Here is a 6,000-nt window from a genome sequence, read left to right on the forward strand (position 1 = left end):
TCTAAGTTTAATGCTAATTTCCACTGCACCTGCATTCAGTTTTCTTATCTAGACTCTGGGAGACTGAGTTGTACAGAATGGGTGAGTTACCCTGAACAAACACCCTACAAACGTCCCCCAGTTAAGGTGGGATATGTAGGACATTCCTCAGGTACTGGTGACTGCCTGAGAACAGAGGCAGGGAGAAAACAAATCGTCAGCTGATATGGAAAACAAAGGCAAAGGGAAAGGCAGATAACATTAAATCTCCTTCTTATAACTTGCAGCCCATTGACAAATACTTGAGGTCTGCAGAGTATGATATTCTTCCAGTAACTCCCAATCTTAATGCTTTGCTAGAGGCAAAAAACAACCTTAGCTTGACAATAATAGCCAGGGCTCCTGGATCCTGTGTCTTCAACATGAAAATCCCTTTGGAAACTTCCTTTGTCTGTATATTCTCTCCCCCACTTAAAAGTATATAACAGATCACAACCTACTGCAACTCTTTCTGCCTAGGAGTCCTGTCCCTGTACTTTTTAATAAAGACACTTTATTTTGCACAAAAAAGTCTCAAGAATTCCTTCCCAGACCCTAGACCCCACATCAAGTCACATAAATTACAGTCATACTGCACATGAAACTCCACTAGAGTTTGTTTGTTTGTTTGTTTTTTTTTTTTTTTTTTTTAAAAGAGAGNATTAAGACACCTGTTTTTGTTTCTGTTTTTTTTCTTGCACCAAGCATCTCAAGAATTCTTTTCAGACCCCAGATCAAGTCACATCAATTACAGTCATGCTGGATATGAAACTCCACTAGAGTTTCTGTCTTTTTTTTTTTTTTTTAAGAGAGAGCGTGAACAAGGGAGAGGGGCAGATGGAGAATCTTAAGCAGGCTCCACACTCAGCCAGGACCCCACGCAGGGCTCCATCCCATGACCCTGGCATCATGACCTGAGCCAAAATCAAGAGCCAGATGCTCAACCAACTGAGCCACCCAGGCACCCAGTTTGTAACCATCTTAATGATTTACAAGAAAAACACCATGTTAATAATAGACCTCCAGGAACCTCTGCACCCAATTTCCTGGAGCCCTGATGTTACCCTCCCTTCTATAGGATAGAAAACCTTTTATTAGTCAGTCTCTATGATCTCAGTGTAACACTTTCTGTCCATGGTTCCTGTCCCCGTGCTTTAATAAAACCACTTTTTTTTTGCACCAAAAATGTCTCAAGAATTCTTTCTTGGCCGTCAACTTGAAAAGAATTCATTTCCACATCGGTGCCTACCTGCTGGTGTCTCTGCAGAATTTTCTACGTACGTGCCAGAACCTGGGATGCCATCCCAAGTCATCCTCTAGTGGCTGGGGAACACTGAGAGGATGCCCAGGGACCAACCCCATGGCCCATCAACAGCCCCAAAGAACACAAACCCAGAAGTCCTGGCTGGCAGGAAGTGCAGCAAGGCAGTCACCACTGAGACAAGGCTGTGGCCTGATGTTTGGTGGAGGCAGGGCTTTGGAGAGAGGCAGAAGTGGATCCTAAGTCCAGCTTCCCTGGAAAACATGTGCATGAACACATTTATATAAACCAAAGTAAGAATTGTCTCCAAATGACAGATTGTTCTCAGATGAATTTTCATGCCCTTTCCTATTTAGTGAATTTCTATTTTCAGCATTTAGGAAAAATGAACACATATAAATAGTAATCTAATCTTTTTAGAAGAGAGAAGAAAAACGAATTTTGCTCCTAGCTTTACAGCAAACACTCGGCGCCCAGGAAGAGACAAGTGGCACATACTCAGGGAATCAGAAGACTGTTTATTTTGCACCGGTGCCAGCCAAGTGGAGTCATCTTCAAAAGCTGAGCAGCCAGCTCATTTTTACTGATCTTTTATACACATGTGCTTCCGGGTAGAGTGGAATAGTGCAGTCAATCTTTCGGGTCCTGGCTGTTGGCTCATGTAAAGGGCAAGCAAAATTACAGAAGCCAAAAGCATGCAAGGGGAGTATCCAGCCTCAGACATCTAGCTGGCCTTTTGTTTGTTTTGTTTTGTTTTGTTTTGTTTTAATTTGCTCTGGTTTACCAGCTTTCCTTCTCATTCCCCTGTCTTGATTCTCAAGCTGCCGTGGCAGACTTAGAGAAAATCAGTTTGTAGGGGTCAGGGAATCCTTTGCTGCCACAGGAGGAGGAGCAAAGACCATTCTGGCTTCTTCCTGCTGGACAGGAACGCCACAGGGAAGCATGTGACAGCTAGGGTTCTTCGCCATCCAAAGGAGAGCCGCGACAGCTAGAATGGTCCAACTGGAGCATCATCTAGAGTTTTATAGCTTCTAGACGAGAGGAAACAAATCTGGTTAACACATTAAGAATACAAGGACCAAACCTGAGAGCTATGAAAAACACGAGAGGACCAGCTAAAGGGAGGAGACAGGATGCCCAGTTTCATATGTTGCTTGCTCCAAGAGTTTCATGAGTCTGCTAATTCCTGCCTCCATGTGTTGATTCACTTCCTTAGCTGCTGCACTATCCCTAACTGGTTGACATAGAAGCAACATTCTTCATTTACGAAGAGACACAGTCCTCCCCTTTCAGCAGTTTGCAGTTCCAGCCTTCTGTTTTGCTAGACTACCACTGCTAGGGAGTCTACTGGTCTTGTAAAACCACCAGAGATTTGGTAACCCATTCTGTCATCAGTTAGGTCCTTGGATAATTTATGACAATGTGGTTGAGGAGACTATTCCTCCTATTCCAGTGCCCACCCCTGCCATGACTCCTAAGGCAATCAGCAAGGGTATGACTTGAATGGCTCTTTTTGATTGAGTATGTGCTGCCAAGGGTATTATAAGAGACTTATTGTTGGGAACAATGTTTATCTGAGGAGTGAGGAAGGCCAGGTACAGATGCCCATCCAATCGGCCAGTAGACATAGGTAGGCATGTGTCCTACATACAAAGAGAAGCTCTGGAAGGGGTCGACACCAGGGTTGGGTTGTAGGAAGATGAATGAGTTCCTGACTGTCAAGAGTTTGGTTGCACTGGCTAATGGTCAGATTGCTGACTGGCTCTGTTCCCATTTTGTTTGCCAGGTACCTGGAAGCCATTTGGGACAGTTCGACTTCAGTTAGTACAGGTCTCACCATATGGGGGGTCTGGGTCTTCAGTTAACAGGGTAGCATTTACAGTTGCTTGTGTTATCGGAGTAGCTGCATAACAGTGGGGTCCTGTGGACAAGCAGAGACAGAAAGCTCTGGCCAGGCTAGGGTTGATATCATTGAGGAGGCGATGAGCTGCATTTAACATTTAACATTAGGTCCAGATGGGGACCTAAGACAAGTGGTCTACCTGACTTATGTTCTGCCAGAGGTTGAAGGGTTAGGTCAGAAGTGACCCAACAGGCATGAGGAACATCAGGGAAGGCCCCTGATAATGTTTCATTTTCATTTTTTCTGTCCAATAAGTGTTTCCATTTCTGGTTCAGGGAGTGACCCTCCTGGTATCATAACATCTATTTGGCATGCGAGCATACATAGTGGCACAGGGGCATGGTAGTAAGTGCTGTTTTACCTATGTGGACCAGAGGAGTAGGGGGAGGAATTGGTATAAGAGGGAGGGGTTGGAGCAAGAGTCAGAAAGGGGACCGGAGAAAGGAATGGTCTCTTTAAGAGGTGAGTCGGGTAGCAGGCAGTGCAACCTTGTGTGCCTGTAACAGAAGTTTGTCCCTCATGAAGACAGTAGATGGGGTCCAGCGGTTGAGAGCACAGAGTGGCTCTTCAGACCTTGGGGGGCAAGCGAGGAATGATAAATCACATATTTGCATGGAAGGAGTGAGAAAAGTCCTTTTGAGGAGGTTAGGAACAGGAATATGTGCAACATGGACAGGAGACAGGGCGATCCCATCTGGGGTAGAAGACGGTTAGAAAGGCAGAGAACAATATTCAGAGACGAACATCAATCACAACTTAGATCATATAAGTCTAAGGAGAATAAGGCATCCTGACATTAGCAAGTAGAGGGAGGCTAACAAGAGTTTGTGACTGAGACGCCAATCTGCAGAAGAATATTGGGTAAGGCCTACAGTGAACAGTATAACAAGTATGGAAAGAGAAATACGTAGGGGATGACAATGAAATTCGAGAGAACAATTTGCTACAGTTCATTTAAGTCATCTGGTGATTTCCTCAAGCTTCTGGATACAGAGTTCTCAGGTGTTGGTTGCAGGCCGCTTATTATCTGCTCTCTTTTTAGGGGTGATCTGTAGAGGACTATTCTGGTTAGCAGTTATTTTCCATTCCAAGTGGTTGCCAGGTGACAGATGGGCTGGAATGGTGGACCCAGGCAGTTAGTCCTGCAACCTTGAGGGCTGTGGGTGTGGTTAGCACAACTAAATAGGGTCCTTTCCAGGTAGGTTTGAGTGGTTCTTTTTTCCAGTCTTTAATCCAAAGCTGATCCCCAAGTTTGTGGGCTTGTACACCTATTCCCAGAGAAATGGGTATCCTGTCTGTCACCCATCTATGTATCTCAAATATAGTTTTCTCTAATCCTTATAGTTGTTTTTATATTCCTAAATTCTGTAGCTCTGTCTGGTCTCCCCTGAATTTGACTAGTGGAGGGGACCTTTCATATAGGATCTCAAATGGGGATAATACTATTTTTGTCTGGGGTGTACAACATACCCAGAGAAGAGCTAGGCGTAGTGTATCTGGCAAGGACAAGTTAGTTTCCTGACATAGTTTTGCCATGGCTGACTTAAGGGTCTGGTTCACATGTTCCACTTTCCCTGAATTCTGGGGTCAATAGGCTGCATGTAAGTTCCATTGGATGCCTAGGGCTTTGGCTTCTTGTTGAACCACAAAAGCTGGGCCATTGTGTGAGCCTATGGTTAATGGCATTCCATGTCTGGGGATGGTAACCCTTAGAAGACCCTTAGTTACTTCTCTTACTTTTTTGGTGCATGCGGGGTAGGCCTCAACCGAACCCAAAAATGTGCAACTGAATACCAGAAGAAATTTGTATCCTTCAATGGCTCTTATTTTGGTAAAGTCTACCTCCCAATCTTTGAATGGTGCCTGACCACAGCATTTAGATCCCCATGGGCTCAGTGGAGCCTTGTTTGGTGTTATTTTGAGTGCAGAGAAGGCAGCATTGAGAGATCAAAGCACAGAGGGACAGGAGTCAAGCAATTACATAGTAACAGCTCAATAAGGTTTCAAGGGCAGTTTTTCCTTGGTGGGTGAGCTCATGCTGTTGGAGAACCAGCTGGTGGGCTAGCTGCTCCAGTACATAGAATCTTTGGTCTGGAAGTACCCACCATCCTTCTTTTGTCTGGTTTCACTTTTCCTGTTGTGCCCACTTTGTTTCTTGGGTTGTGTACCTTGGGGAAGTTGGCAATTCTGGGGCCAGCATGATTTCTGAGGGTGTTGTTTGTTTTCCTGCTGTTTGTTTATCTGTGGTGTCTGCCCATTGGCTACCAACACAGAGTCTTTTCCTCTTTGGCGTCCCTTGCAGTGGATGACTGTTACCTCACTCGGTTCCCAGACTGCCCTTAATAGTTTTAGGATTTCTTCCCAATTTTTTGTTTCTTTCCTCCTGTGATAAAAAGCCCTCCCTTTTTGTATAGAGCCCCAACGTATATGTAGAGTGGTGAAGGCATCGTGCGAGTCAGTGTATATGTTGGCCCTTTTGTCTTTACTGAGCTATAGTGCTCTCATTAGGGCTCACAGTTCCACTTTTGGGTGGACCATCCTTGTGGAAGGGCCTTTACTTCTATTACCTCAAAATCAGAGACTATTGCATAACTGACATATGTCTTGCCTTCATTCATGAAGCTGCTGCCATTGGTGTACAGGATGAGGTTTGGATTTTGTAAGAACCTGTCTGATAGGTCAGGTCAACTAGAATAGACTTCATCAAGTACCTCTACACAATCATGCTCTGGGGTGCCCTGGCTCTGCGGGCAAGAAAGTGGCAGAGATTAGGGTTTTTATGGCTTCCAATCTTATTCGTGGGTTTTCACACAGTCAC

At 44.8% G+C, this 6,000-nt stretch overlaps 1 long non-coding RNA gene across 1 annotated transcript; it reads right to left on the reverse strand.

Moving 5' to 3' along the window:
- Window positions 1-1,777: 1,777 nt before the first annotated feature.
- On the reverse strand, window positions 1,778-5,680 carry LOC144238044 (uncharacterized). Its single transcript, XR_013336992.1, has 2 exons — window positions 3,070-5,680; window positions 1,778-2,310 (listed from the first exon to the last, which is right to left on the reverse strand). It is a non-coding gene; the product is annotated as an uncharacterized LOC144238044 (long non-coding RNA).
- Window positions 5,681-6,000: the final 320 nt, after the last annotated feature.

This window comes from Crocuta crocuta, unplaced genomic scaffold (genome assembly GCF_008692635.1).
Source record: "Crocuta crocuta isolate KB4526 unplaced genomic scaffold, BGI_CrCroc_1.0 scaffold111, whole genome shotgun sequence".
Classification (NCBI taxonomy): domain Eukaryota; kingdom Metazoa; phylum Chordata; class Mammalia; order Carnivora; family Hyaenidae; genus Crocuta; species Crocuta crocuta.